The 14143-nt window shown below is 45.8% G+C and overlaps 1 protein-coding gene across 1 annotated transcript in view; it reads left to right on the top strand.

Moving 5' to 3' along the window:
* LOC142881052 (single-stranded DNA-binding protein 2) overlaps positions 1 to 14143 on the top strand; it is a 51959-nt gene that overhangs the window by 29711 nt on the left and 8105 nt on the right. The gene's annotated exons all lie outside the window — the stretch shown is intronic.

Here is a 14143-nt window from a genome sequence, read left to right as displayed (position 1 = left end):
AGTGTTGGAGGACTTTGGTGAAAGTGATGAAACTAGGAGAGATCGCTCTCCTGATGTCAGTGCCTGTTCGGCTCAGTGTCCAGCAGCAGCAGCAGCAGCAGCAGCAGCAGCAGTCGTGCAACCTGGAGATAAAAATGTGCTTCGTAACTGTGAGAAGCCGTTGGTTCGACACTCTTTTTTGACTTTTGTATCGCGTGAAATTATGAACTGGAAGATACAGGAGATCACTAGAACACGGGCAAATATAGAATATAACAATTTTCTGTCAGTGTAGATAGTTAATTACAGCATTTTATTGTTTCAATTAATGTTTTTTTTTATTTAATCCATGATTGTGAAAAGTTGCTGCTTCTTTTGTTTCCTAAATTTGAGCGCTACGATAACATTTTAATAATTCTGTCTAAGCCGTTGATCTGCCATCTAATGAAGTGATTAATACCTACATTTGGAAATATGCACGAGTTCTATTTGAGACAATTTTCAAATGATCAAAAGACATTATAGAAAATGAAAAATGACACAAGAAACTCTCAACTCCAATTCATTATCATGTCAGATGATGCTGAAATCCAGTTGTAAAAATAGTAACTGATTTGAAAACATGCAGGTATTGAACCATTTAAACACAATCCTGTTGAATTTAGAATGCAATTGAGCTAAAATATATATGTGTGTATATGTGTGTGTGTGCGTGCCTCAAATTATTCTTAATTTGATTGTTTTTGATAACTTTGGTCTCCGAACCTGTTGGCCTGAAGTGAAGCTCCCCTCCGATCAGATCAGCAGGTCAGTTCGCCCTTCTGCCCTGTTCGATTAGAACAACAATAATCCTCTTACGAACTGCAGTGTGTTGTGTTACTCCATCATGCAGGAATTCTTTAATTACACTGGGACCTCACTGGTCTCTCAGGCCCAGCGGTCCAGGCGGCACTACACCTTGCAGCGCCACCACCCCACACCACTCGGGCAACGCTTGCCTGCCTTGACACGGCCGTCCAAATCATAATTGATAGATTCCTGCAGCCCAACTCGTGACTTTTTTTTTCTGCCTTTGCTGCAGTTGGTGACACGCTAGTAGCAACTCCTCTCGCTCTGTTTTCGAGGGCGCTGGAGTTCCGCCCCCAAAAAAATAACAGAAGCAATGCGTCTGGCCACGGACGTGACGAAGCTCCAGCCATTTAATTAGCATGCAAGTCGGCATGTCTGCTGCAGCGCCTGTGCAGGGAAACACATTTGGAATATGGCCTTAATCACAACACGGACCTTAATTGGATTATGCTGTGCATGTAAACACGGCCAGTTTTACAGTCATGTCAAAGTGGCTCACACTGTGTATTAACAGCTGACATATGACTGCTTTGATATATTGGTCGGGTGGGGGTGGGGGGGTGGGGGCGGCACCACAGGCTGCTCAACTCTTCACTTTCGGGCCTCTAGACTTGTTTAACTACTTGGGAATAAAAAAAAAAAGAGAAGATTGTAAACTGCCAGAAGCGCAATTAAAGCTCCCTGCACAAAGAGAACGAGAGCTTGTCAAAGTCTGCGGATGAGCAGCACAGAGACTTTTTACAGGCAGCGGCTCCGCCGCTATAGTATTCAAATCAAGGGGGGGGCCCCAGTGTCATTGTGCGGCATCACTTTGGGAGCCGGCGGGCGCACGGCAGTTAGAGGGGAAGGAGAGATCAAGAGGCGGCGCCGAGAGCGGGGGGGAAAAAAAGGAAAAGAAAAAAGGCTCCGTCTCACGCTGCTACACCCGACGCTCGCACCGTAACATATTCACACAGCTCAGTTTGACAGCAATACGAACACACACACACACACACACACACACGCACGCACGCGACCTGTCTGTCTGTATTGTACAGCAAAGATGGAAACATGTGACACACGACGATGCTCGCTCAGCCAGTGCGTGATGTCCCTGGTTGAAAACACACACACGTAGGCGCCAAATGACGCGGCCCTGGAGGTTTAGCTGCTCACAGCCGCCGTGCACACGCAGCTTCAAAAAAAAAAAAAAAGGAGAGAGAAAGAAAGAAAGAAGACGTGCGCCGTGCGACGGAGCACAGTGACCGTGGATGTTTTCTTGCGTTCATCTTTTTGGTTTTTAAACTTGTCAAAGTTTGGTCTTTGAACTTAAAGGGATTTTTCTTACTTAGTGAACTCATATCTCATATGAAAAAATATGCCCCAGGATGTCAGAAAGACACAACAGTTTTCGAACCTGTTTTTCACCTCGGAAGTTTGGTCAGTCAGACTCAGCAGCAACACAGCGCGCACTCCAGCTGCATTGCATGACTCCTTGTGTGACGTAGCACACAGACGGGAAGTAAACGGGTGTTTTAAGTCGTTACCGAAGCGTCCGAATGTTTCTAGACTACAGGACGATGGAAACCAAATTAAGATTTTACGTTTTCCCCAGAAAACAGGACAAATTGCTTCCCGGATGGGATTTGTGATGAAAAAAGGAAACAATTCTGGGAAAAAGGGATGGATAGCAACTCTAGTTGGACTCTGTTGTCAGCATCTACAACATATGGTCACACTTTTCAAAACAAAATATTTTACTTTAACTTTTATCATTTTTAGTTCCCATGTGTACAATGCAGTTTGACAGTTCAAAGCTCATGCTAAGGTCAAGCATGCAACGTTATAAAACAACAAATGCACCTGCATGGTTTAATTAAAAAAAAAAAAAAAATTCTTTCTTCAGTCATATTATTTTGTCATTGTAGTCTCACAGATGTATCGTCGCTCCCCTGGTCTTTATTGTGTAATACTTATTACCAGGGTTTGATCCGGACTGGTGGAGTTACTGCAAGCAGCACCGAGCCTCAAACCTGGGAATAATTTCACTTTTCCTAAAACTGATCAGATACTTTTTTTATTCTCATCATCCCTGGGAGGCAACAGACAGACAAAAGGAAGGGCTTCAAAAAATAAAGTGAAGGAACACACACGATATGCTGTGAGTGAAGATTCACCCGGAACAAAGCTGAAGAGATGACCTCCTTTTTCCTCATCGGCGGATGAAAACGCACGCTGTTATTTTGACCCAAAGTCGCGTGAGACAGCGACAGGCTGGAAACAGAGGCGCCGACGTCTTTGGGCTTTGTGGGTAACAAGCCGATTCCAACCGGTTGAGAACCAATGGGGGTTGGGAAGACCCCTAGTCTGTTTCCAGGGAAACAGAGCCCTTTCGCTCCCTCCTCCTCCTCCTCCTCTTCCTCTTCCTCCCCCTCCCTCGCCCTCTGTCTCGCTCTCACTTTTTTTCCCGTATATAATGGTCTGTCTCTCTCTCTCTGTCTCTGTCTCTGTCTCTCTCTCTCTCTCTCTCTCTGCCACGCACACCCCGTCTTCCTCCCTGGATGTGTGTGTTCCGGAGGAGGGAGATGCGGGGAGATGGATGCGGAGGTGACTCACTGTAACATCATTGCCATGGCAATGCAGAGCGAGCCGCGTGTAGACGGAGCGGCGGCGGAGGGGGGCGAGGAACGGGATTTTCCAGGGGTTTTTAAAACGGTCGCCGTCGTGATCGGCGAGGAGGCTGGAGAGGAGGAGGAGGAGGAAGAGGAGGAGGCTGGAGAGGAGGTGGAGGAGGAGAGACAGTACATTTTCACGTCCAACGCCTTCGCTATGCCGAGATCTCCAACAACAAACACTTATATGAAGTGATTTATTTTTCTTCTTCATCATCCTCTCTGACTTTGTCTCATCTCTCTGCCTCCTTCGTCTCGCTCGCGTCCTCTCCTCTCCCCTCCGGCCTGTTGCACGCCGCCCCTCCGGTCCCTCAGGAGTGTGTTTTACACTTGTCATGTGCCGCTGAGTCATGTCACGCGCATGTTTGGACACGTTGAGGTGAAGCTGACGCCACGAGGACACTTGCAGCATCTCGGGGGCAGAGACAGTGGAAGAGGAAGAGGAAGAGAGAGAGAGGTAGATGCAGAGTTAGAGGGAGAGGCAGGCCAAAGAGGGAGGCACCGGGTTAACTGAGGGCAACTGAGGGCAAAGGGGCCAACGTTTCAGTCTAAGAAAACATGACAAGGCGCTCTTTTGTTTAGGCTTCCACGCACGTCGGTGATCCCCAAAATATTGGTTTTTACTCTTCCGTGTTTTCCCTGGCGTCAGCCGCAGGAGTATGTCAGAATTTCTGAAATCCCCTGGATTTGTTTCACATCTCCATCCGGTTAGAGAGAGCGGAGAGTGTGTCTGGAAAGGGAGGGGGCATCTCTTGGGAGTGGACTGAACTTTCAGTCACAGTCATTTAGATTTCCTGCCAGCGTGGCTGCGTTGCAGGCTGCAACTAAACTCTTGTCAATAAATGGAGCAAAGTGAAAACATCCTTCCGAGTGAAAACCTGGTGGAAAATCGCTGTGTTTGTTCTTCAGTTAAGGTGAAACTACCAACCGGTGTCCACTTAAACTGCCAAAACTTGTCAGGGGTTAGATGGATGGATGGATGGATGGATGGATGGATGGATGGACCTGCCACTACCATAGCTTTGTCGCTGCACGGGCAGCTTGCAGCGCTCGCTTTCTGCTTCTCCGTGACCGCTAAATGGAAATCGATTTGTTATGGAATCCTACACCAACCTGAAGCGCTGCTTTCTATTGCAGGTCGCCTGGCATGCAGCCTTAGAGAGCTGAGAGAAATGTTTCCCTTTGAAAAGTCAGATTTTTCAATTTTTATTTTTTATTTTTTTTTTATTTTTTTTATGTAGTACGGCGCTCTCACCCCCAGCCTGCCCCGACCCGACTGGGAGGAGAGCGTCAGCACACAACGAGTGCAAACGTTCAAATAGCGGCAACCAAACAGGTTGTGTGTGTGTAAAGGATTAAAGTGAGCGATGCGGAGATTGAGCCGCGGAGGCAACCGGATCTCTGCGCTGGACGAACGCTGACACGGCCACGCTGGCCTTTTAATCTGATTGACCTCAAGGGGCGTTATTGTTGTTTTGCTTGTTTGTTTGTCTGTTAAGCCATTTTGCCCTGTTTAGGGAAATGCAAATCGATGTGATGTGAGGTCATTTTATTGGGATGAGTCTGGCTGCGATTGTTTCCTAGCCGTGAACTGGCAAGGAAGTGTTTGCAGTGAATTTTGTAAAATGCTCTTTGTCCGACTCTGATTTAAAAGGGCTTCAAAAGAATTCTATGGTACAAGTCTAGCGGTGGAAATCCCAACTTTGTTCCTTCAATGTAATATTAAACAAACAGTGCTAATGCAGCAAAATCGAAAATCAAATTTGTTTTTACGATACTGAATTATAGTGTTTTTATGTTTAGTTTTGTTTTAATGGTTTGGGTCATGGTTGCAGTGGTTGGCCGGCTCTGGCTTCCTCCCACAGTGCAAAAACATGCATGTGAGGTGAACCGGAAACTCTCCAAATTGTCCATAGATGTGTGTGTGTGTGTGTGTGTGTGTGAGTGTGAATGGTATATGTATGTTTGTTTGTGTCTATGTGGCCCTTGTCCAGGGTGTAACCCTGCCCTGGGCCGCCTGTGACGGCTGGGAGAGGCTCCAGCTGACCCCCGTGACCCTGAGTGCAGGAGGAAGTTGCTGCAGAAGATGGATGGATGGTTTGGTTCATTCCATATGATCAAAACTGCCATCAAAAGTGCTTTTAATAGGGATTTATTGGATCGTGAACTGAACAAGAACCCCTCCCTGAAAAAAATGGGAACATTTTTGATTTTTCAGAGTTTAATTACAGTTTATGGTTCAAAGCACAATTCTTGTCCCAATATAACTCTCCTAGCAGGGCATAACGGCTCATTTTTTCGTTGGATTTTTCACATCGTTATTCTCTCATGACACTGAGTGAGTGCAAAACAACATTTCCAAATGTCCACCGACTCGTTATTTCGAGTTGAAAAAGCAGCATTTTCGCAGCCTCGTCCCCGGAACCTTCAGCCTCTTCTGTGTCTCCCACTTCTGCGTTCATCCATCTCCGTTATCGCGCCCGCTGTCGCTGAGCTGGGCGAGATAGCGGCTCAGCCGCTAAAGCGCCGAATCATTTCTTTAACTCTCCGCGCGTATCTGACGCAGCATCGGGCCGCGGATCCACGTCGTGTTTTACACGACTCCTCACGGCCTGGCCAGGGTGCCTGCGGGGGTCGATAGTGACGCGGGTGAAAAAAATGGTGCGCGCCCGCTCGTCAGATTGGGGCGATGCAGAGGCAGAGAGGGAGATGAGCTTCGGCTGCTGCTGAAGTTGTTCAAGTCATTGATCTCAGTGCGTGGCTTTATCGGTCTGGTTGTGGTTATATTTATTATTCACATTTAATTCCGCCATTGTTGTCAGTTGTTTTCTCAACATCTCAAATGTAATTAAAATGAGAAAAGCACTGTTCCAAGTTAGTCACCTCGATTTTTCCTGTGAAACTTCACGCAAAGTCATGGAAACACTTGAGTTGGTCGGGCTTTTTTTTTGGGGGGGGGGGGGGGGGGTTGTTTGCTTGTCTTTTTTCAAGCTCATTATCGTCTTAATCAATTAGTTATCGAATATTTCAGCTGCTGATCTATTAATACTCATTTTAAAGGTTGCATGTTACATTAATTTTTTGTGTCTCTATTTTTCAACCTGCACTCTGGTGGTGAGGCCTCGCGTGATTAATCATCCAGTCAGACTCTTTAGATCCGTTAGAAAACATTAACAAAGTGAATTATGCACAATATGGAACATTTGAGCTGCACATTTAGCTGAACAGGAACCCTTGTGGATGTGCCACAAAACAATTCATGTTTTTTGTAAGCAGCTCTGGTGATGCATTACTCAATTACAAAGCAGTCATGTAAGATTTTGGGGAAGATGAAAAGTTCCACGCGCAAGTGCACCTCTTGTTCCCCTTCAAGGGGCGACAGAGAGAGAGAGAGAGAGCGCGAGAGCGAGGGTGCTGCGCCCACCCACTGACTCACTGCTTGATTATTGACATTAAACTGATGGGAGAGGTCGTCTGCAGCGAAATGAATGGCGTGTGCGTGCACATAATGAGAAGGTATTAGCATTAATACGGCAGACACATTCTCTCGGTGTCAGTCCAGGATCTACAGTTTGTTTTTCTCCTCGGCGTCACATAACAGATCCTGCGATCCGCGCCTCTAATCGCTGTCCATTAGCGTCGTCCGCTGGTCCACACGCATACTCGCGTGTTTTCTGGCTTTTTTTAAATATTGACTCATGTTGAGGTGGAGCCGTGAAAGGCAAAATGACAGCAGAGGAATTGGTTAAACAAAACAAAAACAAAAAAAATGTTGTCTGGTTGAATAATCTATGAAAAATGTGTTTGTTTTTACACTCAGCAATACTGAATTGTCAGCACCTCAGAGGCTTTTCCCGGCAGGAGTAAAATAGGCCGCATTCCAAACTGTATCCTCAGACTGTTTCAGTCTTTTTACGGTGCCGGCGGAGCAAAACCTTGAGGAATGTAAACTAATGTAAAGTCAGTTTTTTTTTTACTCCCAATGTTTACGGCAAACACAGACAGCCGGAACTCAGTCGGATGTAAATCCTCTCCTCTCGTGTTCTACTGGTGGAGCATATGGCATGACATGGTTCCAGTGCCACGCCGTGGGTTTTCTTTTTTTTTTCTCTTTTTTTTAAAGCCTCTGTGGCTCAAAATTGAAATGTAGGTTCTAAAGGGAGGGAGATTGGACAGTGGAGCGTGTCTGTGGTCTCTACAGGAGACGGTGAATAATGCATGGTCCACGGCGTAGAACAGCCACTCTCATCTCCACGCTGCTTCAACACACTTGGTCTCCGCTTGGACCCTCGCTTCTGTCTGAACCGCTGTCTGACTTTCAAATTGTTACCATCCGAGTGTGTGTGTGTGTGTGTGTGTGTGTGTGTGTGTGTGTGTGTGTGTGTGTGTGTGTGTGTGTGTGTGTGTGTGTGTGTGTGTGTTTCTCTCAACGTGCTTTGAAGATGTGACTGCATTTGGTGCACGCACGCTAATGCAGAAATCAATCTGTTTGTTGCATTTCCATTCTCCCGCTTTAGTGTGCATGTGCAAATTTGACTGTGTGTGTGTGTGTGTGTGTGGGCGTGCATCTAAACCCCTCCCACATTCAGGAAGTGGCCTAATGGCATCTGAGAGGATGGAGAGAGTTGAGGGAGACACAGGGGGAGAGAAGGAGGGTGAGGAAGAGGAGGAGGAGGAGGAGGAGGAGTTACATCCTTTGCAGCTATACATTTGTACGTCCCGTTGGTCTCGTGCGGGTGGCTCCCACTCACAAACACCCACCACCCAAAGGCCTGGCAAACACCTGAGCGCTGAACAGCATCCTGTATTCCCACAACCTCTATAGGGAAACAAGCACCAACCTTTGGAAATAGTTTTTTTTGTTTGTTTGTTTGTTTTTTACCAGATCTGTAATTCAAGTGTTTACTCTACACACCCACTAGTGCAAAAAAAACAACAATCTTTTTGTTTTAATTTGGAAAAAAAATCATGAGAAGAAAAAGTTCAGTCAAAAGGAAACTCTAAGGCTTCCCAAACTACATGCTTTATTACTTAAAGGAGATATTCGTCACACAGTGAGTTTATGTAAAGTATTGAGCGAATCATAAAGTGAACCTTTGATAACTCACTTTGAATATAATTAAAAAAGAAAAACCGTGAGGTTTCCATCATGTGATTTAAGGTGAATTATGGAGGTTTCATGAAGTGCGTGTACCATATAAGACGGCGTCATGTGGATGTTCAAAGGTGCCGAGGTTTGGAAAACCAGCAGAAGAATGGCAAGAGGGTTTATTTGTCGTCATCATGCATACATGTACTGACTGAATGCCCCATGTGGTGAAGATCAAAATGCTGCCGTCGTCGTAGTTTTTGAGCTCACTCTCCGCCGCCTCCGCTCCGTGAGTTTGCTTGTCGCCGGTAACAAAATCCACGTGAAGGAGACACACAGTCACCTGGTGAAAGAGCTCATTTCATTTTCCCAGACCTTCTTGTTTGTGGGGGCGCAATTCTAAACACACTCCTCCAGCCATGGCAACGCTTTGCACCTGCTGCCAGGAAGAAAAAAACATTTATTGTCACGAGCCCTGCGTGACCTGTAGGTTCTCCTTCCACGCATTTTCACGGCGATGGGCGGGAAAGAAAAAAACAGAGAGAGACGGAAGTCATTTGTCTAAGAGGGACGGGACGGGGGGGGGAAGGTGACGAGGGCAGACGACGGCCGGCGCGGAATGAGACAGCGAGCGAGCGGGAGAGAGAGATAAACACAGACAGAGAGAGTGAGGCTGTTGAGATTCCGCTCACGGATCTCCGAGTTTCTCCGTCTCCAAAGTGTCGGAGCGACGCTGACGCCCCTGTACGCGCACGGCCGCCCGCGTGTCTCTGGGTGCGGAGTGACTCGTGCAAAGGCAACCGAGGATGAAAGAGCTTCTGCCGGTCTCGTCGAGGCTTTCTTCTCCCACCCCCCGAGGCCGACGGGATGAGCGCGGCGCGAACGGCCGCCTCGCAGAGAGTCCGAGCCCGTTTTGAAGTTGAGAGAGGGCGACGTGTTTTATCTCAGCAGATAAAAATGTCCCGATCTGCGTCTTCTTGTCCTTTGCAAACGACGAGTCCATGGGGAAACGGGTTCATTCCCTACAGTCTACAAACCTGAGAGTGGCATTGAGGCCTGAACGTGCACAGAAGCCAAGACTTGTGTCCACACCAGAGGCGACTGCTCCTGCGCGTCCTTTGTTGCTGTGCCTGTTGAGTGCAGCTGTTTTTCACCGTGGCGTTTTCCGGGAGCATGGCGCCTTGAATAATTTATGCGACAAATGAGTTCTCTTGTAGATGCAGGTGTTCGGCTGAGGACAACCAGGGGACGCGTTGCCGTCGCAGGTCCCATCGCGCACGTCTTGTTGTTGAGCAAAAATCAAACACACGCTAGTGGAATTAAGATGAACCAATGGGATGAATGGGATTTTTTTTTTTTTTTTTTTTCAGCAGTCCTTTCCATGACGCTTTGAACAGATGCATGTTTTTTTTAAGCAACTCAGAATATAATGTTTTTATTAGTAGTAGTCGTAGCGTGGAGGATGTTGCTACATATACTCATTTGGTTGTACAGTACAATGAACCAGTTCTAGTTGAACGACTCCTTTTCCTGCCTTGCTGCAGACTGGGCCATTCATGATTGTTCTCATTCGCGAGCCTCATCTGTCATCCATAAACCTGTTCGCCATTGGAATCATCTGTTTATTTGTGTTGCATTCCGACAGTTGCCCTGCTTTGCTTTGTTTTGTTTTTCAGATTTGTCCTAATGTAATGCACTTGTTTGTTTCAATGTTGTTGTTATTACATTTTCCATCCTAATAATCGTTGTTCAGTCCCTCCTCCCCATTTAGAATATGGAAGCAGACAGGCAGGATTTGCATAAGGACTTGAACCAGCCCAGTGCTCAACTCATTGGTTTGAACCCAGTCGGGTCTCCCAGGTATTCACATGTTTCTAAAGAACAGATCAAGAAGCACTGATGGCACTTTTGATTAAACTGTCACAACTAAAGTTAAGACTTTTAAAAGTCAAAGCTGCTCTTTCATCTGGTGCAATTAATCACCACTTTATCCTCTTTTTTTTTTTTTTGCTTTACTCTTCCTTTTTTTTTCTTTTTAAAAGGAAAGCAAATTGTTTACACGGAAAGATTAGGTCAGCAAGTTGACATGCTGAAATACAAGATAATTATAATTACCCAGCAAGGAGTGAAAATGAAGTATGTGAATAAACAGACACAAAACAAACACAAATGATGTGTGGCCTTTTATAAATCAGCCGAAAATGCTGAAAGCTGAAATATTCTTAGTGCAGTTCAGTAAAAATTAGACTGCTACTTGTTATCAGAGTACATGTACTCTGATAACAACTGTTAACACTGCCAGTGCTCAGAAGTAGAGCGTTAAGTAGACTATGACGCTGTTTAAATAACAGCGTATTTTGCGGTCGACACGCAGAAATCTGAACCTGAATAGACTGGCTGGCTGGCTGGCTGGCTGGCTGCAGCCTGGTCGAGGGTGCAGATCAGACACTCAATTGATACATTTATAAATGTCAATTAATTATTCATCACCACATAGTTCGGCCATATGGTAAAACACACACCACCGCTGAGTGTCTCCCAGGGGCTGAGTGAACGACGCCTTCCTCAGCTCAAGATATGAACAAATATTTTTTTTAATCTTCGTCATGGCGACTCCTCTTGGCTTTCTGACGCCGTCCGAGTCACCTGATTCAAAATAAAGTTGGTCACGGAGGAGTTTGTCTAACCCGCCTTAGGTTTGTTTAAAAAAAATAAAAAAGAGGAGAGTGTGGCTTTAGCAGTGGACTTTCTGTGTCGGTTTTCTGTTGTTTTTCCTCTCGTTTCTCTTTTTCACATTGGTGTATTTTTGAAAAACAGCTCTGTCAGCAGGTCAGGTAGACTTTTTTTTCCCTCCCACTGTTCTCCTTTTCCTGCACAGACAAACACAGTGAACGCAAACACCCTCACGTACACACACACATACACACACACATAATCTCAGCTTTACCCACCCCACTTCTTGTGTGTGAAAGCAAACTCAGCAGACCTCAAGGCTGCCATGAAACAGAAGAAAGGCATTGTGGGTAATCGTGGGTGAGAGAAGACAGAGTGAAAGTAAAAACCTGGTAAGACTTCACAACAATCCCAACGCAGCCCAACACATGGTGTTTAATGTTGTCTCACACGGGGCACCTGAAAAGGGGAACCTCCCACTCCGAACATATGGCGGCACATCAGCGTCCACCAGAGGAGAGAAGTAACAAAGTACAAATACTTAATTACTGTAGTAGATATTTCAGGTGTCTGTACTTTACGTGAGTATTTTTTTCTGATGATTTCTTTATCTTTTATTTTTTACTTTTTGCTGAAGTGCACTTATGAACTTGTACCTTCTTACTTTTACTTGAAGGAGTTGAATCAGTACTTACACAAGTATCTGTACTTTTACTTAAGTACGGATTGTGAATACTTTTGCCACCTCTGGCATCGACCTTCACGTTCATTTGCCGAAAGATGTGAGCTTTGCCTCGCTCAAGGCTGCTTCCTCCTCCCCGTTCCCTGAGCGCCAACGATCAGACGGCGGGTCTGAGGAAGGATGGGGGGAATAGCGAGGGTGGGTGGCGAGGTGGAGCGCAGGGAGGATAACAGGGGTGTCGTCAGCCTGCTTTTATCTCAGCTCTGATTAAACCCCTGTTCTTGTCTGACCTAAAAAGTCAGCTGGCGGAAACTTCAGAGACAGTGGGTGAATTTTCACCGGAGCTCCTCGCATCCAGCGGGAGCCTTGAGAGAAGGGGGGGAGGAGTATGGCGGTTGAGGGGGAGATCAGAGAAATGGAACGGAGAGTGGGTAGAGGCGCCCAGACGTGGGCGCGCTGGCTTTGTGCATACTGTTTGCATGGCATCACAGAAATGGATGAACGCGGGTCCGTGTGTCGCCTGTGCTGTAAACCTAATGAGGCTATGGAAAAAAGGCGGGCTGGCGGGTTGGTTAGCGGCACAATGCCACAGGAAGAGCACAGAGGCTGTGTTGAAATGTGCTACCCCCGCCCGTCTGGCAGAGGCACAACAACAAAACAAGGTATAAAAATAACCTGGAGCCGGCACGACAGGGCAGCAGCCCAACAGGAAACGTCCCACCAAGTCATCCGTGGGGGAAGACCCTTCCATCGCTGCTCGCAGGGAGATTGTTTGTTTTGTTTTGTTTTTTACAATATTGGGTTGTGGCATTGTTGGCATGATGAAGTATAGACTATATAATACTGTGATAGGGAGCGGACTGAGCTAAAATAATTTTAAAGTTATTTCACTTTTAAATTTAGAATTAATGCCACGCATCCAGGAAAAAGACAATTGGGGCGTAAAGATTGTCATAACAACTACATAATGATTGGAAAATATAGTGAACATAATAGAGAAGAAGAGGAAGTGGTATGTCGTTCTACGGTATGATGATTAAAATCACCTACGACAGCTTACAACAAGATGTTTTTCAGGATTAGTAGTTGTAGTGATGACATGTTCTAAGCATATTGTTTTTGAAACTGGTCATTATATATTCAAGTACAATCTAAGACTTTAGATGCCTCCACACAGCACCGTTGTCACTTTGTAATGGAGCTTCAAAACATAACAGATCATGTTTTACTCACCACTTGTAATCCTGAGTGAATCTTGTTTGAGGGGGTCAAATGTCATTACAAACATCTCTCTAACATCCTTTGTAAACTATTATGGATGTATTGTCATGGCATATGAATGCGTCAGATGCATGTGATTTGATTACTCGCGTTAATGCAAGAGATCAGCAGAAATGGTGGCACCGATGTCCGTCTGGCCGAAACTGAGCTGTAACTTGTGTGTGGTTGCCTGCTTGATCCCCCTCCCATGTTGGCATGCCTTGCTCAACGTCAACACCTCTCATGCCAACATCAACACACACTACTAGTGGCTTGCCTGGCCACTAGTCTGTGTATTTGTAATGGCAGTCAGAGGTTCACAGAAGATGATCACAGAGAAGGGGAAGAGGAGAGAGTAGCAGAGTCAATCACTCTGTGGTGGTGCTGGGCAGGCAACTGAAGTCACATAGTCCTACGCGAGTCAGCCAGGGGGCGCTGTGCCAGTAGCAGGGGCAACGTTCACCCCGTTACAAGTCAATGAATTGTACAAATGAATTTGAAACTATAATTTTAAGGTAAAAAAAAAAAAAAAAAACTGTGCTGCTTTAACTATTATTATATTATGTCTTCTGCCGTTTTTTGTTTTTGTTGCTTTGTGTCGTGAAGCTGCCATGTAAACACAACAGAGCAAAATAAACAACAGTTTCGCACCTCATGCCGATGACAACAACAGGCAAAATCTCAGGATGGACTCACTCAAAATAGTTTGAGTGTCTGCAGCTTTTCACCTGAAGGTGATGTGCATTAGAATTGACCAAAACCAGATGAACAAAATGAAACCAGCTGAGTATCACCCCTCTCTCTCTCCTTTCCTGCACATGTTGAAGCACATCAGAGGTCGAAGAAATAATTCATGTTCACTCTTCAGTGTGGGGTTGCGGTTAGTTCAGGGTCAGTTAAATCATACTTCAGTTTATGACCTTTTATGCAAACTGCCACCTGGAGGAAGTTTTACAGGAG

Source organism: Nelusetta ayraudi, unplaced genomic scaffold (genome assembly GCF_046127955.1).
Source record: "Nelusetta ayraudi isolate G7.1 ecotype Tasmania unplaced genomic scaffold, CSIRO-AGI_Nayr_v1 ptg000181l, whole genome shotgun sequence".
Lineage (NCBI taxonomy): Eukaryota > Metazoa > Chordata > Actinopteri > Tetraodontiformes > Monacanthidae > Nelusetta > Nelusetta ayraudi.
Note: the sequence above shows the minus strand (reverse complement) of the source record. Positions and strands in the feature narration are given on the sequence as shown.